This window comes from Pleurodeles waltl, chromosome 2_1 (assembly GCF_031143425.1).
Source record: "Pleurodeles waltl isolate 20211129_DDA chromosome 2_1, aPleWal1.hap1.20221129, whole genome shotgun sequence".
In the NCBI taxonomy this organism is placed as follows: Eukaryota; Metazoa; Chordata; class Amphibia; order Caudata; family Salamandridae; genus Pleurodeles; species Pleurodeles waltl.
The window spans coordinates 837,110,783-837,130,200 of NC_090438.1; the positions used below are offsets into that span (position 1 = coordinate 837,110,783).

The 19,418-nt window shown below is 43.2% G+C and overlaps 1 long non-coding RNA gene across 2 annotated transcripts in view; it reads left to right on the top strand.

Annotated features, from left to right (window-relative positions):
- The window catches only part of LOC138259215 (uncharacterized), a 115,640-nt gene that overhangs the window by 52,748 nt on the left and 43,474 nt on the right, over nt 1-19,418 (top strand). The gene's annotated exons all lie outside the window — the stretch shown is intronic.

The window sequence follows — 19,418 nt, forward strand, 5'->3', positions numbered from 1 at the left end:
TTATCACAATAACACATTTCACTTCAGTCAAAGTCATTAATCAAACTCAAGACACCACCCTGACCTTGCAGTCATGAATAACCACACCAGTTTAGTATGAATTTTAGTGATATTTATTCCCTATTGTTTACAATACTACTAGCAGATTTATTAGTCTCAAAACCAAGAAACACATTAGCATAGTCACCATATGGCAACTCTGATAAGATTCCATCAAGGCAAGAATCACAAACATTATAATATAGCCCGGCATGAACATAGACTATCATTAGCGCATCGGTCAACAAAGCATAGATTTAGTCATTTGTCCGTTTGCGTCAGTTTCAGTGAACCCCTCAACTAGCCTCTAATTAGCATTGGCATGTTGGGCTTCATGCAAAACTATTTTGTAACACCAATTTGGAAAACATCTAACCATGGCTCCTGTCAAAAGAGAGCAGTTGGTACCTAGAAAGGAAAAGCAAACAGACAACCACAATTTCATTGTCATATAGTTACACTCCAGGTTTGGTCAGCAATCAAGCTCTGTCTTCATCTTCAGGACATCAGTTGAATCGGCATCAGTAATTCAGCTCCGGGTAAAGGGGCACTTTCCTCATAAGGAGGTAAAGTGTAAAGGGCAAATCTAAGGACAAGTATGGTTCTAGATAAGTCAGCCAGTCACTAATAAAAGTGACAAAGTTTCTGGATCATAAAATATAGCATCAGCATCTCCCCCTCTCCTAATCTCCTACTCCCTAATTCTAATTCACTTCCTGGTGACAGGGGTTTTTATCCCCTTTTCATTGTACATTCCCCTAAAATCTGGTTGGACAAAGGTTGCACCCCACTATCTTTAGCCAATTAGAAAACACATTATGTCATTAAATCTTTTACCCCGCATTAGTTCTCAGGCAGTTTATTGGTCCATATGATTGACGTCTTCAGAGGTAGAATGTCCAGTATGATTTCATCCTTTTGTAATTCTTTGCACATCTTCGGTCAGTGGCTCCATTGTCTGTACCGGTTTGGTCGACCTTGTATTTAACATTAGTCTACACTGTTGCATTTAGCTAGTACATTTCTACAAGCAATATGAATTTCATGAGAATGGATCTACTATAGTTACATTCAGCTTCTAGTTTTGGAAAAAAACAAGAGTTCATGTCCTTTAGCAAGTCAGCACACAGCACGATAGAAAATACATTTAATATGAGAGTCAAGCAGCTATGCCTCGACTTATGCTAACTAAGGCCTACGAGATTTATTAACAAAAAAAACTTTAATAATATACTCATTAATAATTAGTGTAAAACTATTTAAACACAATATTTCATAAACATTAGTCATTTTCATTAGTCCCCGTATACATTGACGGCCACTCCCCGTGGTCACATTTCAAGTGCACATTTTGGAAAAACAGGTTAATACAGTTTCTATGCTGCATTATTATATATTAGTTCATAAACATTTCATGTTAATATAGATTATATAAGCTACGCTCTCCCACCTTGATCATGTTATTGTATTCATTCACAGCACTTACATCTGATGAGCCACATGGAAATATAGTGCAGAGACCATATGAGATAGTGGAAGTAGTTGGAGGTGTGTCTATACAAAGACTTATACATTTCTCATAGTTTTCATCTGCAATAAATTTTTGATCTGCCACCACTAGAGAACATTCAGGGAGGGCTTAATGAGGCTTAGAGTTGGAGACTAAATAGTCTTTGCTGAATTTCCTGTGTCTTAGAATTGTTTAATTGAACTGTGTAAATAGCTCCTAACATTTAGCTTGAGGTAACTTATTTCACTCAACACTCATCAGTCAAAGGTAATCTGGTCAACCTTGATGTTATGATTCCTTATCCTGGTATTAAACTTTGCTTCTGCAGTCTGGAAAAGTGTAACCGCTTCTCCATGGCCACACACATGCCATTTTGGTAGCCTCTACTCACTGTGGAACTATTGCGAGCCACTCACCTGAACTCCAGGTGGTTCCAATGGGGCAACGATGATCCTCGAATCCCAGTAAGAAGTGACAGGACATACTGCAACCCTAGGAGTTTCCAAGAGGAAGGGGGATTGGGATGAGAGAGAAAGAGAGAAATACCAGAACTTCTGAGTGTTCGGATTTCTCTACTCTGAGTACTGTTCGGCTCAAGAATATCTGAATTCTTGTTCTGGATTCAGGATACTGGCATTCTGGATTATTCAGATACAAAGGTCTGGACTCCGATTTCCCTGAAATAAGGAAAAACTAAGCATATCTTTGGCTTTAACTAACGTCAAATGAACATACCAATAATTCACACTAAAACATTCCCCAGTGTAATTCAAGAATTATCCAGGAATTATTATAAACTGGAAATATCATGTACAAGGATTTCCAATAAGAGAAAATAACTGGGTTAATCACAACAAACTACTTCAAATTCTTCAGTATTTCAAGAGTCTCAAGAGATCAAGGTTCATATGCAAATATACAATGGCAATCTGATTATAGTTCTAATTGTCCCAAAAGTCTTTAGAACACCAACATCAGATTCTGATCGGGAAAATATGGATTTAAAAACCAACTATAAGCACAAGATCTAGGAAGGCTCAGATAATACTTGAAATACAAATTTTCTCTAATGTCTTTTTAGTCACGAGATTGATCCTAATGTTATTGCTGGCTTTAGATAAGTTTGATTAATCAGAGCTGATCAAGATCCCAAAAGAAACAGAAATACTTGTGTTACCCTTTTTGATATGACTCATGTCTTTTTGCCAGTGCAATAAAGCATGATGCTTGAGATGAATTGCAAGCTGCCAGCCTTTTACAGGCACTGAGGAAACTGCGGAGAAGATTGGGAATACTAGGACGGAACTCAGAAATTGTGTCTCTGCAAGGAGGAGCCTGCCACTGTGAAGGTATGAAAGCCGCTGCGCAGAGAAGGCTGCCACTGTGAAGGGAAGGCTGCCGAAGACAGATAAGCGTTGCTTCCAAGTTAAATGAGGCTAAGCAGGATTTAGTCTGAAATGCCTATTTGTATAGCCGGGCTGAACCAGGTGCAAGGAAACACATGGGGAAACCAGAGGAACTCATTGGTTATTATTGTAATTGCACATGTTTCTCAACTGTCTTTTTTCCATTAGGAGGATCAAGTAAAAAACTGACAGTTGACATGTGCTTCTAGGATTACCTGGGTGAGGCCCAGGCATTCAGAAGTTATCTTCACAGCAAGTATTGGTCTAGATCTGCTTTAAATATTGCCATTATGTTCATAACTGAGTTGCCAATTTACAAAAGTTTTCAAAGGCATAACATGATTCAAACTGGAACTGTGATGAAAAGAAAATAACAACATATCTGATATCACTCATAAGGGGGGGAGACAAGGCAGGGCCAAGGCATGACTAGCCCTGCTCACAGCTGGGACCGTGACAGGAACACGTGTCCTACGGTGTGCATCACAAGGCCTTCATTACTTCCACTAGCAGGGCCATGACCATACCATTGGTGCAGTGTGCGGTAAACTGATTCCTCTAATATAACATAACATAATATAATGTAACGTAACATAACATACCTAAATATAACATAACATACCTAAATATAACATCACATAGCATAAACATGACATGACATTACATAAACATAACAACATAACATAACTAAAAATAACTAAACATAACATAACATAACATAACACGTCCTTGAATCAATATCCAAGGGCAGATTGATGGAATGCATGGACCAGTCTGTGCCAGGCACGCCCTTAATGGGTGCACTAGGCACAGACCGAGAGGCTGTGTGCTCTATTACCAAAAAACTGCACGGTAGCCAGACCAGGAGTGAATTCATGCCTACACCAGGGACAGTGCAGCATTACAAGATAGATCAGGAATTTCAAACTATAGTCCATCTTCAATGGATAATCTGGCACTGAGGCAAATATGTTCCCTCATATGCATGAGGCAGCTCCACCATACGAAGGAGAGTATCCCCCATTGAGATTATATGGGTGCAAAACATGCTCTCACACAATCCGTATTATAGAAGGGGCCAATAAAGCATCTGTGCCTCTTCCGTAAAGAGGAAGCGCACAGTGGGCACAGAAAACAGACACCAACCCTAGCACACCTCTGGGGCATTTTGTTATATGGCCTCTTGTGGTTATATTCTTAGCTAATGTTGGGCACCATGTTTTCCAGTACAAGGGCTATTATTATTTTTTCACTTAATTCGGTTGCCCAGTCCGCTGTCATTTCACTGAACATGTGCCATCCCTTATTGCTAATAAGTGGCCATCTAGAATTTTACATTGATAAAAAACTCAAATTTCGGTTGCACAAACATGTCTTTCATTATTAAACTAAATACTGTTCCTTTAGAAAGATCACTGGCAAGTATTGATCTATTCTTGCAGCTGCTTTACTGACATCAGAAGTCAGAAGCTGTCTAGTAAAAAACATTTTGCACCAGTGATCAGGCACATTTTAGTGACTAGCTGTCAATGGAGCATCTCCAAATGCCTGAATGAGACAATCAACAAGCAATGATGCTACACAAGCTCACAAGGAGATATTGGGATGCTCTTCCTCTCTCTAGCGCCACCAGACTGAAGGCACAGAGCAAACAGGGTTTATCTGCCTGCCAATCCAATTTATTTAATCAGATTAGATACAAAGTTGAAGGAAGTGTCAGCACAATCACGCAGGTTCCAAAACGTGTACCGCAAGACACGCTTCAGCCCATGTGTTTAAAGTCTACCCCATCAAACCTACGCCTGGTGTATGACTTGGATGTATATTATATGGCCAGTATCCCTATACCCAGCCTCAATTTGAGTGATGTAGCCCTTGTAATTACCCTCACCAAGAACCACTTGGATAGCCAATGAAGTAGGGCTGCTTTGAATGGATTTGCCATAATAGCTACCTTGCAAAGTCTTAAAGCAGCCTGGGTAACATTACCATTTTGGGAAGTGCAGGTGTTTCCACTAGAACAAGATACTCAGGGGTTTGGTCTCTTCTCTTTTGTGATAGTTTTTTATAAGTACTACTTGGCTTACTGTGTCCCGTGCATTTGTTTCTTTGCACCCTTAAATGTTTCTGCTACAGATTACAGAATACAATGCTCACTTTACTCATGTGTATTAGGGCATATTTGTGGTCTAATGCAGCCTAAAGCCACTGCTGATGTATGTGAGATCCTATTGACAATGGTTGCAATGAGCACTTTCAGTTTCAGTTCAATGTTTTCTATGAGAGATCTTGGTGTTTTGGTCAGGAATCGCCACCACTTGGCCTGAATCAGTGTCCAAAGATGGACTGGACCCCCCACATGACAAATCCAGATACCAAGGTAAGCCGGAGAAATCTCCTCTTGGAATTACGGTGGCCAACAGCCAGGTGCTGGGCCTGCCAATGTGGCTAGACATTCTAATATAATTCCCTTTTAGAAAAGCAAGCATGTTTGTGATTCTATGTCAGGAGCTGGAGGCAAGGATTATGCATGACTTTCCCTTATTTTACTCCATCAGTGGAAGAAATAACAACAGTAAACTACATTTCCCATAAGTAAGGGGGAAAGAACAATCTCAGTATCAACCAATCCACTGTACAGGTACCCATGAAGAGGGCTGAGGGCTTCCCGTTCCTTCTCTATCCTCACTGCTCAGGCAGTAAGATAGGCACTACTCTTTCTTGTCCCTTATTGAGTTGGAATTAGATTAGATGTTTGTTAATTTCGGTATTGGTGTAAAAATAATCACGATCACTGCAGAATTATTTATTGTTCTTGTCATCCCTTAATGCTTCTCTTTCCACATTGTTGATCTGAGCCGTGGGATCAGCCCAATGATTCAATCAGTAGCTCAATTTTTATTCTGCGGTTCCTTCCACAAGGAGATCCTAGAGTCGCCAGAGGCTGCTCTCACAGAGCCATCTAACTCCACTCCCATTCCTGCTTAATCAGTGGCTCGCCAACAATTACTGAGTGATTGTAGAGCCTTCACCACCTGCGCAGAGAAGAGAGCCCCCCAAAGTTGAGCAAAACCCCAATTATTGATCACACTGTGATCTCCTGTAACCAGGAGCGGGCCCTGGCCTGCTGGCCTGGAGGTTTACACCACACTTCAAGGATTGTACTGTCTCATCACCAGGGGACATCCCAGGCCCAGCCCATTTGATTTGTGGGTCCCTCATTTTCTTCACATGTTCCCATACATTAGATTGGGCTTCCTAGCCAACCCTAATGGAAAGGGGTGAAACCTCACTCATACAAGAGGAAGAGGAAGTGGAGTTCATCCAATGGATGACCAAGTGGCAGAAGTAGTGGACAACTCAGTTCAGCAGGCCCTTTCACAAGTTCATGTGCCTTTGGAGATGAAATTAATTGAATGGACAGCAAGCAAGCCTAAACTCCTCTCTTGAAGTGAAGACTTACCAGCACCATCCATGGAGGATGTCTTTGTATGCCTTAAAAAGGCTATCTTAACAAAGGATTTTCATCATTGGGAGATAACCCCTTCAACAGAATTCCCCGCCACTTCGGGGGCTGCCACCAAACTCTCTACAACACCTGAGAAGCTTGTGTCCCAGGGTCATGACTCCATAGATGATACTCCCTTGAAATCAGATGAGGAACTGGAACTCAATGGCCCCGATACCCAAAAGCAACTCTTCCACTGAGGAGACCCAAAAGGAAACCTCCACTGCTTTCTCGGATATGACGAACGCTGAACATATTTTACATTCTTGCTCATCCGAGCGGAACCCGGTGGGGAAAGTAGTGGGCTATATGGATGGACACCTCCAAAATCCACTTGATAAAGAGGTCCACAACCACCTGTGGGCTAAAAGTCCTCACCCCACATTGAAATGTAAAGAGTCGCTCACTCCGGAGATTGACGTCACAATGGCTACTTTCCTAGCCAAATATACCACAGATCCACAGAAAGGTATAGAACACTCCTGACAGCCCGACCAAGACAAATTGCTGGACATGGCAAGCCCACTAACAAAAATGTTAGATATGGCAGAGATGGCAAAACAATTTGGCTACATTTTTATCCGGCCCTTGTCCAGTTGGGACATATGAGGCATTATCTTTCTGGGAAAAGAAAATTGTGAGATTTTTATAGAACAGATCTTTGCTATTAAATATAGACCCCAAGCTGGACCCCAAACTGGGGGACCGTGCATCCTCTGAAAAAGGAGTAGTGGCCCTGGGGGGAGGGGAGGCGGGGAGGGACTGTTTAGGGACTCCTTTATAAAACAGCTCGGAAAAGTCACATTAACATTGGACAAGGCCTAGACAGGGCCTAGACCTCAAGCAAAAAGGTCTTTGCTACAATAGTTTTTACAGGGCCGGTCTAGGTAAGTGGCACTCATCTGGTCACCTATTCAACAGCATTCCCAATAGAGATCTATACTCAAGAAGAGGCCAATGGCTAGACCAGGCCAGATTTGATTTGGATTCATCTCATCCAGAGGTGCGGAAAGAGTACAAGGAGAGGTACTCCTGTAGAGAGGCATATCTAGTACTGGAAATCCAGCATTGGAAATTACACTGGCAAGCCCTTCCCTTCCTCCAATTGCAAAAGTAGGGGTCAGACTGGAAAATTTCATTCACAGGTGGGAACAAATAACATTGGATCCTTCAGTCCTTCAAACTGTCAAGGAAGTCTATGTGTGAGAATACTGGGCTAATTACACCCCCATTTTTCACTTTTTTCTGGTGTTTCCCTGACTCTGATGGAGCGCTGGGCACTGCTAACCAGTCCCAGGGTCTGTGCTCTGATTAAAATGATTATGCAAATTATGCTTATTATAATTGGCGGTATCAACCTACCTATAAGTCCCTAGTATATGGTAGGGCCTGTAGGTTTAGGGACCCCAGCATAGATGTGGCACCCATAGATGCACTGCTGAGGTGCCCAGTGTCATTTTAAAGGCTGGCCTGCCTTGCTGACTGCTGTTGAATTCAAGTTAACCCCAAATTAGACTTTGGAATTAAAAGTACTTCCAAAGTCTTAAACTACCCTACTTTTACATATAGGTCACCCCTAAGGTGTCCCCTAAGTGCCCCTAGGGCTGGGTGCTATGAAATTATAAGCAGGGACCTTATAAAAGATGTTTTAGAAGCCCTGGTGATAGAAAAATAGCCAAATTCGTTTTCCCTCACTGTAGTGAATATTTTAATTAATAAAGCCTCAAAAGGAGCTAGATATTTCAACTTTGGTATCAAACTTAATGTTATAATAAATCCAACAACTTGTCACTGTTGAATTTATTCTAACGTGCACCTAGAAAGAGTTTTAGAAATGTTCCTAAAAGTTACCAGTTGCAGCTCTGTAGTGCCCTTCTCTGATTGGCCAGTCTCTGTCAGCCTGGTGAGGCTGCCTTGATGAGGTGTGAAGTGGCCTGGGCTGAACACAAAGGAAGCGTCTGGGGGGAGGAGATATGCCTTAACAGATGATGAAACAGGATGGGGGAGGGCAGCCAAACTGGTCTTCAAAGGAGGGAAGGACATTTGGAGCAGCTCAGGACCGCACCCATTTCCTGCAACCCCAGACAACCAGATACCCCCTGATTAGATCAGGAGAGGGCTGGAGAGGGGTGTTTTAAGGGAGTTTAGCCACACTAGTGGGTGGACTCCACCAGACCTAACCTCCAAAGTTCAGATTCTGCCATTTTGGAATTTTAAAGAATGTTACTCCCTGGGATTGATTTTTGCCACACTTCCCAGTAAGTGGTCATCCAAGAGGGTGGTGGCCTGCCTGTGATTGGACAGTTCCCCCCCTCCCTGGCTTTTCACCCCAAGAGCAAGGGTAAATGTGGCAGAGCTGCACCCACTCCTCGGACCCCTACAAGGAACAACAACAGAAGAAGAAGGGCTGCTCTGCTGGACCCCTGACCTTCACCTGGACACTGCATTCTGAAGGACTGTACCTGCTGCTCACTTGGGCTTCCACACAAAAAAGACTGTGCCTCTCTTCAGCTGGTTCGATAAGGGACTCCCTGTTTGCTACAGGTAGAAAATAGCTGACCAGAGTCCCCTGCATCAAAACCTGAAGAAATTGACCAGCTGACCAGTGGCTAGTGGTCATTTTTGGATTTGAACCAGGTGCATACTGGAGTTGAAGTCCTAACCCTCAAGGAGCAACTCAGACTTTGGGGTGAGCTGTGGACTCATAAAGGACTTTCTAAGACCTTCTGAAAGAAGATCCAGAAGTTTGGAGAACTTTTGAAAAAAAGCTCAAAAAAGGGACCGACTCAACGTTTTGAGTCAAGCTAGCTTACCTCAACCGTGACCCGGCCTGACTTGCAGGTTCGACCCGCTGAAAAGCTCTGTAGCCCCAGACTTCCAGTATTTCACTGGGGGCTCCTGGAAAGGCAATCTAATGACGTTGATTTGAAAACGGCTTGTTGTGGAGGGTCGTCGGAGAGAAAAAGCTTTTAAAAAAGTGACGTAAAAAGTTGACCGGGACATCACACGGAGGGGGTCTCCAGGAACGCCGGATCCAATTTCAACTTCCACCCGGACAAAGATATCCATCCGGAAAAATTCTTCACCGAGGTCTCCTGCAAGCGTATCTAAAGAGGGCTCCAGGGAGGTCCAGCAGAGCATAATTTTCTGATGCTAAACCATCCATAACACATGACTCCTGGCTTCGGAAAAGACAGGAGTCATGCCCACCACCCCAATAGCCAGCACAGGTGACCAGGGTCCCCTGGGCATGGCCATTGCAGCCAGTGTTATGTAGGGGTGCCCACTTCAGGGCCCCCAATGCCACTTAAAAAAAAAAATACTTACCTATACTTACCTGGGATGGGGTCCTCCATCCTCTGCTGTCCCTCTGGTGTGGATGGGGGTGTCCCTCGGGTCTGGGTAGGGCACCTGTAGGTTTATTCCATGGTGTTCCACTGTGGAAATAGGCCCACTGGTCCCCTAACCCCTGCCCTGCCCCAGGCGTTATATAATGGTGCAAAGCAAGCTTTGCACCATTATTTGACCCCTTCTCCCCCAGTGCATGATTTTAGCATCGGGGATAAATATGGGGCTAAGGACATAGAGTCATTTTTTGCACAGGAACGCCTATTTTGCATCTCATTGACGCAAAGTAGGTTTCCACATCCAAAAAATGACTAACTCCATAAATATGGCGCTAGATGGATCTAGCGCCAGAATATAAATATGGAGTTAGTTTTGCACCAGATTTGCGTAAAAAAAATGACGCAAATTCTGTGCAAAACAAGTATAAATATGCCCCTAAGTCTGAAGGTAAACCTTTGACCGCGGCCTCCCGCTTGTTGTTGCCGAGTAGGGCTCTATTGCGGTCAGCCTCAAATTTTGACTTTGCCCTGGTCAAGGTGTGACTAGACATCCAGAGTGGCACTTTTAGTTTCTATGTGCTAAAAAACATTAATTCTTTAAAAATTCGGGCCGTATTTATACTTTTTGGCGCACAACTGCGCCAACGCAGTTGTGCGTCAAAAAATTTAACGCCGGCTAACGCCATTCCAAAGCGCCATGCGGGCGCCTTATTTATGGAATGACGTTAGCCGGCGGAGCTGACTGGTGTGCGTCAAAACAAATGACCCACACCAGGCAGCGCCGGTGTAGGGGAAAATGGAGCTTGGGCGTCAAAGAATGGGGCAAGTCGGTCTGAGGCAAAAAATCTGCCTCAACCCGATTAGCGCCATTTTTTTTACTCCCACCCTCCATTGACATGACTCCTGTCTTAGCAAAGACAGGAGTCATGCCCCCTTGCCCAATGGCCATGCCCAGGGGACTTCGGTCATTGGGCATAGTGGCATATAGGGGAGCACAAATCAGGCCCTCCTATGCCACACAAAAAAAAAAAAATACAACTTACCTGAACTTACCTTAAATTCCCTGGGATGGGTCCCTCCATCCTTGGGCGTCCTCCTGGGGTGGGCAAGGGTGGCAGGGGGTGTCCCTTCCGAGCCCACAGGTTCTTAACGCCTGCCCTGACCAGGCGTTAAGAAATGATGCAAAAGCGACTGGCCGTCATTTTTTTTGACCTGCCCACTCCCGGGCTTCATTTTTGCCCGGGAGTATAAATACGGCACACATGCCTCGGAGTCATTTTTTAGAAGGGAACGCCTACCTTGCATATCATTAACACAAGGAAGGTGTCCACGCAAAAAAATGACGCAAACTCCAAGATCTTTGGCGCTAGACGGGTCTAACGCCAAAGTATAAATATGGAGTTAGTTTTGCGTCGGATTTGCGTAAAAAAAACCGATGCAAATCCGGCGCAAACAGAGTATAAATATGCCCCTTCATGTCTGCGGTTCCCCTTATTCGATTTTATTTGTTTGGTGTCATTTTAAAGGTAAAAACATAATCTATTTTTATAAATTGGTGTTGGATTTTTATTGTGTATTGTGTTTTACTTATTCACTGTTTTGTGATTTTTAAATGCTTTACTCACCTGTCTACTAAGTTAAGCCTTGTTGCTCATTGCCAAGCTACCAAGGGTTGAGCTGGGATTAATTTATTGAGACCTAACTGGACGTAGTGGGGGTTAGTGGCCTATTGCTAAGTGTAGGTACTTACCTGTCCTTACCAATGACCCACTTTCCAAAAAATGGCTCATCCATTCAGTCATGCATTCCACAACCCTCTCCTTTATAGACCAGGAAGTGGCAGACCTGGAATACAAAGGGGCCACCATAAGAACCTGCCTTCACCCAAGAGGCTTGTCAGCCATCTATTTCTGGTGGAGAAGAAGGTCATTGGCCTTTGACCAGTCACAAACCTGTAGGAATTCAACAAGTGGCTAGTCTACTGCCACTTAAAAATGGAGGGTATCTCTCTCCTTTGAGATTTCCTACACCCAGTGAACCTCAAGGATCCATACCTTGCAGTGCCAGTCATTAAACCCAATCACAGATTCCTACAGTTCAGTTGGAGAGATCAGATTTACAAGTTCACTTTTCTTCTCTTTTGCCTTTCCTCTGCCATGGAATTCTGAACAACTCAGGGGGTGCATCTAAAGGTTTACCTGAACAACATCCTTTGCATGGACCAGTCAAGAGCAAGACTTTAAAACCACCATTTCCTCATGAAACCTCTACTCAGAGATCCTTAATCAACAGGGAGAAATAAGTCACAACTGTGTGTCCTGATGTATCAACTTCCTAGGATTCGTGATAGACTCAGTCCAGTCTACTCTCAGCATACCCACCAAGAAACTGTCCAAGATATGCCACAAACTTGGAGGTCTAGGTCCAGCACTTCTTTACGCCAGTTAACAAGAACAATGGGCCGTCTGTCATCCTAATGTCAAGTGATATTCCAGGGATCACTGTATAACTGGGCACTACAGAGACTGAAGGCATATTGACTCAGATAGGGCCCCCCTACTCAGAGTCAGTTTCTTTTCCAGAGGAAATAAAGGATGAGATTAGATGGTAGGTCGCATACACAGAGGTCTGGAACTGCAGAGCCTTTTTTAGATCTGACCTGGTCGAGTCCAACGCAAACAAGTCATGCTTGGATGCTGGGTGCAGAGAGCTATCCACAGGAGGAAAGTGGTCATGCCATTAACTGCCGGGAGCTCATAGCAGGCTCTTTTGCAATCTAATGTAGGTCCAAGTAACAGGTGCAATGTTGCAGCCTTCTCAAAATAGACAACATTTCTGCAGTAAGATATGTCAACCATCTAAGAGGCACAAGTTTGAAGATGATCACGCAGAGTTTTGGCAGTTCTGCCTCAATCATCACATCTCAGTGACAGCACAGTATCTGCTACAAGCACAACAAGGTGGCAAACTGAAACTCCAGGTTCTTGCTGAGGTCAAGTCTCTGGAGACTGCATCCATTGATTTTTCATCAACTCAATGAGATAGGGGATTCGTCCTCGGTAGATGTGTTTGAATCACGTCTGGAACATCAAACCATAATATAGTTCATATGGAGACCAGACCAAGGATTATAAGTGGGATGCATTCAGGCAGAACTGGACATAGGAACAAGGTTATGCCTTTTGCTATGATCATGAGGATGTCAGCTCTAATCTGACAAAAGGGCTCTGGTGTAATATTAATAACCCCAAGGTGGAAGTCTCAAGTGTAATATCCAGCTCTTTTGGAACGTTCTTGGGATTCTCTGACCCCTCTCCCTCACCATTGTCTCATTCTAACAAGCTCAGATGGGCTCCTTTACAAAATGGTGTTTGGAGATAGCTTATATTTCATGTCCTGGAGGATTACAGGGGACACTGGAAGATCCCAGGATTATCAAACTTGGCTAAGAAACTAATCCTTAAAGTCTGGTCTGGCAACATATGCAAACTTCTGCCTAGAAAAAGTGGCTTGGTTAGTGTCTGTAACAAAGTCTAGATCCCCAGGGGTCACAAATTGTCCACGTCTTGAATTTTCTGGCAGACTTAGCCTTACACAGAATGGCCTGAAGGTCAGTAAGTACTTTTCATGCACCCATTTATGATGGACATCTTCCGAATGAAGGGTCAAAGGTAGGCGGCCACCCAATGGTGAGGAGGCTACTGAGAGGAATCAGACTGTCTCTGCCACCCGAACATAGGCACTTTAAATTGTGGGACATTAACAGAGATCTGAATATATCTCTCTCCTGGCAAAAAGGGACTGTGTGGTAAGTTGGCTATGTTCCTTTGTCTAGTCTCCTGCAAAAGGGTCTGAGACGTCCAAGCTCTGGACACAATTGGCAGAATGTTCACCCGAAATGGCATTACATTTACAGTATGTAGAAGGACCAAAACATATAACAGGTCTGTTTCTTATCCAGCTCCCTTAGACACTCTAAAGCTATGTGTAGTTTAATTCTTGAAGGCACATGGGTGTACAAATAAAGAGGAAGAGACTGGTGGGAGAAAAAAACACTGGTGAACTCCGTTAGGACACCATACAAGGATGTCTCTTTACCAGCTATTGCAAGGTAGGTATGTTGGGCCATGCAGGAAACAATTATAGATATTGAGCACCGGATTTACTAACTGTCTGCATTACATATGCATGATGCAAGTTGTTGCAAGGCAACACAATTCTTTTAGTGGGATTTACTAAGTCACTCAAACCACATTGTGTGACTCTGCATGGCTTAGTCAATCCAAAGTAATGCAAGGCGTAGCATATCACTGCCTTATGTTACCTTGCGGCAGGACAGTGTTCCATGAGTGGAGTATGGGTGTTACCACACATCCACCCATGGATTTTGGCATGTTTCCAGATTTAAAAAGAGTTGTAAACATGGGAAGGCATAAAAATGTTACACCTCCCAGACATAGCCATAACGAAGAGAAGTATCTTTATTTCTCCTCGTTTCTTCCTTTTTCTATGTGTGATGCGTTCTGTTTCACACATAGAAAAAGGAAAATGCCTTTAAAGATTGATTTTGTGCAGGAAGGTATCCCTTCCCTCACAAAAACAATTCTTCCTGTATTGCAGGCACCATTTACAAATCATGCAAATCATGCAAGTTGCCTGCACTGGCGCCAGGCAGCACACAGCACAACAGCACAAGCAAGCAGCATAAGTGTGCCATATCTTTGTAAATTTGGTGCATTTCTGATGTCTCCCTGTCATGCAACACAGCACAGCAAGTTGCCTTGCTGCACTGAGTTGTGTGAAATGTTAGTAAATCTGGACATGCTAGTTTTGGAGCTCACTCTGTGAGGGGTGCAAAGGACCTATGGCTGGCTCTCTGGGAGTGAGGCTGGAGAACACTGCGAACACGGGAGACTGGTCCTCTGATTCCACCCTTAAGAGGGTTTTCTTTAATCCTGTGATGGACGTTTCCACCATAGTGGTAAGTAAGCTTTGAACCTGCATAATCCTCCTATGTATTCTAGTTCAGACCCTAAAGGGTCTTTCAGGGAAAGAATACAAATGATCTCGGCAGAAAGAGCATCCCACATTCTTTTGGAAGTAAGTACATAGAATACATTTTCTTCTCATGTGTACACGCATTGTTTAACAGATAATGTAATGCAATTCATTCAATTGATGTAAACGGTTTATTGCTTATTGAAATGATGTAACAAGGAAGGGTTTGACAGATGTATCCTAATTAGCAGGAAATTACCAGAATATGGAAAATCAAGGAGTCTGTCACAGTGATAATGGCTGCTGTGTGAAGAAAGAGGGGGAACAGGAAGTCCTCAGCACCCTTCATGGACTCCTACATAGCAGATTTGTTGATAAAGAGATTGTTCTTTTTCCCTTGCTCATTGGAAAATGTAGTTTATTGTTGTTATTTCTTGTTCAACTGGAGTAAAAGAAAGGAAGAATAGATAAATAATCTTCACCTCTGTGTCCTTGATGGAAAGTGAACTTTCCTTTATGATAGCTAGGGATTTTTTCATTATGAATACTAGGAATATTTTCATTTCTTTAATTATGAATAAGTTGACTGGACAGGTGATGATGGGATGAAATGTTTAAGCGGGAGCAGCAGGAGACCCAGGAACAAGGAGGCAGAGGAATGAGTGAAACAGATGATACTTGAACTGAAGAATCAGAAAGGATGGCCACGGTTGCCTTGATCCCCACTGTAGATTCTATTGAAAAAATGGGTTGAGAAAGGTACACTGTTCACTGCCCAGGGTCTTCTGTGAGCCTCAGTGGACCATTAACAGACATGCTACGATTAGAAGGGGGTCAGTGGCCAAGTGTAAATGTACGTTCTCACCTCCCTCATGAATAGCTGGAGGGAACAGTTGTAGGACACCCCATTTAGCACTCACCTTACTTATCACCTGAGTGGATGAGCCATGGTAGAAGGTGGCAGACTATCTAAGCATTTTCCTGAGATGTGAGTAAGGGTGTAGTAAGGAAAATGGGAGCCAAAGAATCGAAACATAATAAGGCCTCATCTAGAGGGGCAATGTTAGTTACCATCAGCATGGTAGAAGTATGTGCAATTTTATAGAGAATTGGAACAAGTGCACTAACAGTTCATTCTGGTAGAAGACACCTTTATTATGGAATGAATGAATAATCTTGAGAAAAGGCTAAAGATCCCTAAAAGAATACCCATTCCAGAACAATATCTAACTACCCTGAACTTGCATGAAGAAGTCACAGCAGAAAACTCTGTTGAAGGGGTTCGTAGAGATACCCAAGAGAAACACCAGACTGGTCACATGAGGGTTAGAATGCAAGCTTGTGACCCCACTGCACCACCTTCTCCATACATTTTGACTCATTTGACCATTGACATCTGGGAGAAATCCAAAGAGAAAGAGGAGGGATTTGTTAAATATCCTGAGTTTCCCTCTTTCGGCCAGAGATGTCAGGGGTGCCTCATTGGTTGTAGCCAGGAATGGCTCAGTGCCAGTTGATGGGCAGGTTGATGAGATGCAAGCTTACTTAGTAGGAGCACAAGTGAGCATGGCGAGTGGCTGTGCACAAGCAATAGTGACTGACAGCAGTGTAGCAAGCACATGGATAAGACAAGAGGTTAACACAATAACACCTCACTTAAAATCACAGATATGTTCTCAATCAGTGCCTTATCATTCCAAAACACATATTCGGAGCCATCCAGCACAGAGTCAAACTATAATCTGGGATAGCCTTTTATACGCTGCTGAGCAAAGGCCCTTGACCCTGAATGTGTGCTCCACACAATGGGTTAGCCCAAATTCTTTTTGAGGATGACAGCCAGAACTCAATTTGCCTCTTCCTTGTCCAGTCTAATGTCTTTTTACCCTTCCAACAGTGTCCAAGTCCCAAGTCCCAGATAAAGGGGATGAGTTTCCCATCATGTCCAGTGGTTTCCATCTGATCTCTTGAATATAACTAAACAATTTTCCAAAGTCCAATAAAATGCCCTAAAGTTCAAGGATGAACTGTAAACTGTTTTGAATGCTATAATCCTAGTTGGGTGTCTGGTTCTGATGGATGGAGCCAGATGTACACATATGAGTAGAGCCAGAGCTGTGCCTTATTGCCGCCTTTAGGGAACACTCCTTACAGGTACATCAGAATAAATAGCAAAAGGTTACCCCTAAGGCACCTGTTGCTATTTAGCATCAAGTTCTCTCCTAGACAGCAATGGAGCTGAAATGAGAAAGTGGGATATCACCAAAAGATCTGAAACAAGAAAAAAAAAATCATCAGTATGCCTCCATGGTACAATGTAAGTCTATTTTCTTGGTATTTCACCCTTCATACCTTGCCAAATATTGCAAGTGAAATAACGGAACCAGTATGCACTGATAATCTGAATTCCCAACAGCAACTTCAGAGCAATGGTGTATTGAAGAAAAATGTGTGCTCACACCTTCTTGAAGTTTGAAAAAGTTTATTAAAAACAAAAACCAGTAGTCTGTGAGTCACAGAATTTCATGACCAGAGTGCCCCATGCAACTGGTAAGCATCAGTATACATATGCATAGAGTAAATTTATAGATTTTTCATACATAGTGACCATGGGTGATCATGTGTCTGAAACTGATACTAAAAAATGATGCTGGTGCAGACAAAACCCATGAGAACACATTTAAACTTCGAAATGATACAAAAATACAAACTTTTAAGTGTTGAGCAAGATACTTAGGAATTCTCACTTACTATTGCTAAGCATGAAGGTGACGCTCAACATGTCAGATGCGGTACAGTTTGGTGCTATGGTTACCCTAGGCAAATTAAATGGCTTTAGTGATCCCAATAGCGCTAAGACAAATTGGGAAAATGTTACCATCATACTCTGTCTTGCATAGTCTTGTGCAACTCATAAGACAAATCAATGGACATAAGCCTGCCTATCTCATGGGTTATTATAGCGTCAAGACATTTAAATATTTTCATAGTTTTAAGCACTATCAGCACCTTCATCAGTCTTGGGCAAAGTGAAGGGAAAGGAGGGAGAAATTTTGGCCCATATTTATATATTTTTTCCGCTGCATTTGTGTAATTTTTTTGATGCAAATTCGGCACAAGCCTAACTCCATATTTATATTTTGACGTTAGACACGACTAACATCAAAATATAGGAGTTTGCACCATTTTTTGGATGCGTGCACCTACCTTGCGTCAATGAGATGCAAGGTAGGCGTTCCCATCCAGAAAATGGTGCTATCCTCATAGCCTCATATTTATCCCCCTTTGCTAAAATGACACACGGGTGGGAGGAGGGGCTAAATAACGGTGCTAAGCTTGTACCATTATTTAATGCCTGGGTCAGACCAGGCCTTAGGGGACCTGTGAACCCATTTCCATGGTTAAGCACCATGGAATGGGTCCACAGGTGCCCTACCCAAACCCCAGGAACACCCCCACCAGAGGGGCACCGGAGGATGGGGGGCCCATTCCCAGGTATATCCAGGTAAGTATATTTTTTCAATTTGTTTTTCCCATCGGGGGCCCTAACTTGGGGCCCCTTGCATGGCACAGGGTGCAATGGCCATGCCCAAGGGACACTTGTCCCCTGTGCTGGCCATTGGGGTGGTGGGCATGACTCCTGTCTTTCCTAAGACAGGAGTCTTATTTTTGGTGGTTGAGAACCAGGAAATGGCGCTAGTCTGGTTAGAGGCATTGTTTTGCCTCTAACCAGGCTAGCGTCATTGTCTGGCACACAACCCCCTCCTTCCCTACTGCCACTCCCACCCGGCTAGCGTCTAAGACGCTAGCCCAAGTTTAGTGCTGGCTTGCACCATTCAATAAATACGGCGCCCAGCTGGTGCTGTGAAATGACGCAAGTCGGTGCTAAACTTTTTTCCTGCAAAACTGTGTTCGCGTAGTTTTGCGGCAAAAAGTATAAATGTGGACCTTTATGTTTAGTGAGACGCTGAATGGGGAACATATAGGCCTTTATTCATACAGTATGTATCATAGAAAAAGCATGACCAAAATAGCTTATATTATCCCTATGTCTTCGCCCCAAATCCCCCAAAGGTATTCTTCAACCAGGATGAAATAATCCATTCATCCATTTTAAATCCATCGTTAGTTATGCAGAAATACTTAACACAATGACAAATGTAGTCCATTTGGTCCTGTATACTGAATGAAATATTTGACATGTAAGACTAGCTTTCTGAAATGACTATCGTGAAGGCTTTACCCTTTGCAGACATGACAAAATCTAGAGGCATTCTGTTTTGTGAGTTCTCTGGCCTTCAGGGCACGGGGTGGCAAAGAAATGAGCAGTGTTAGATATTGCACTTGGTATTCTTCTTGAGTAGCAAAATGGATAGGTAAATCATGTATGGATGGAATAGTGTAGGCAGGGTAACAAGATCCAGACCAGTCTTTGGACAGCCAAATGTAGGATTGGTTACTGCAGACACAGCAAGTATCAGGTTCTGATATAGAGAGGCAGCGGCAATAAAGGACTCCGGAGGAAAGTTCAAAATGATAAATGTCGAGTTCAAAATCCTCCTTTCCAGGACAAACACATAGCACATAGCAGTCATTGTAGCGAATCTGAA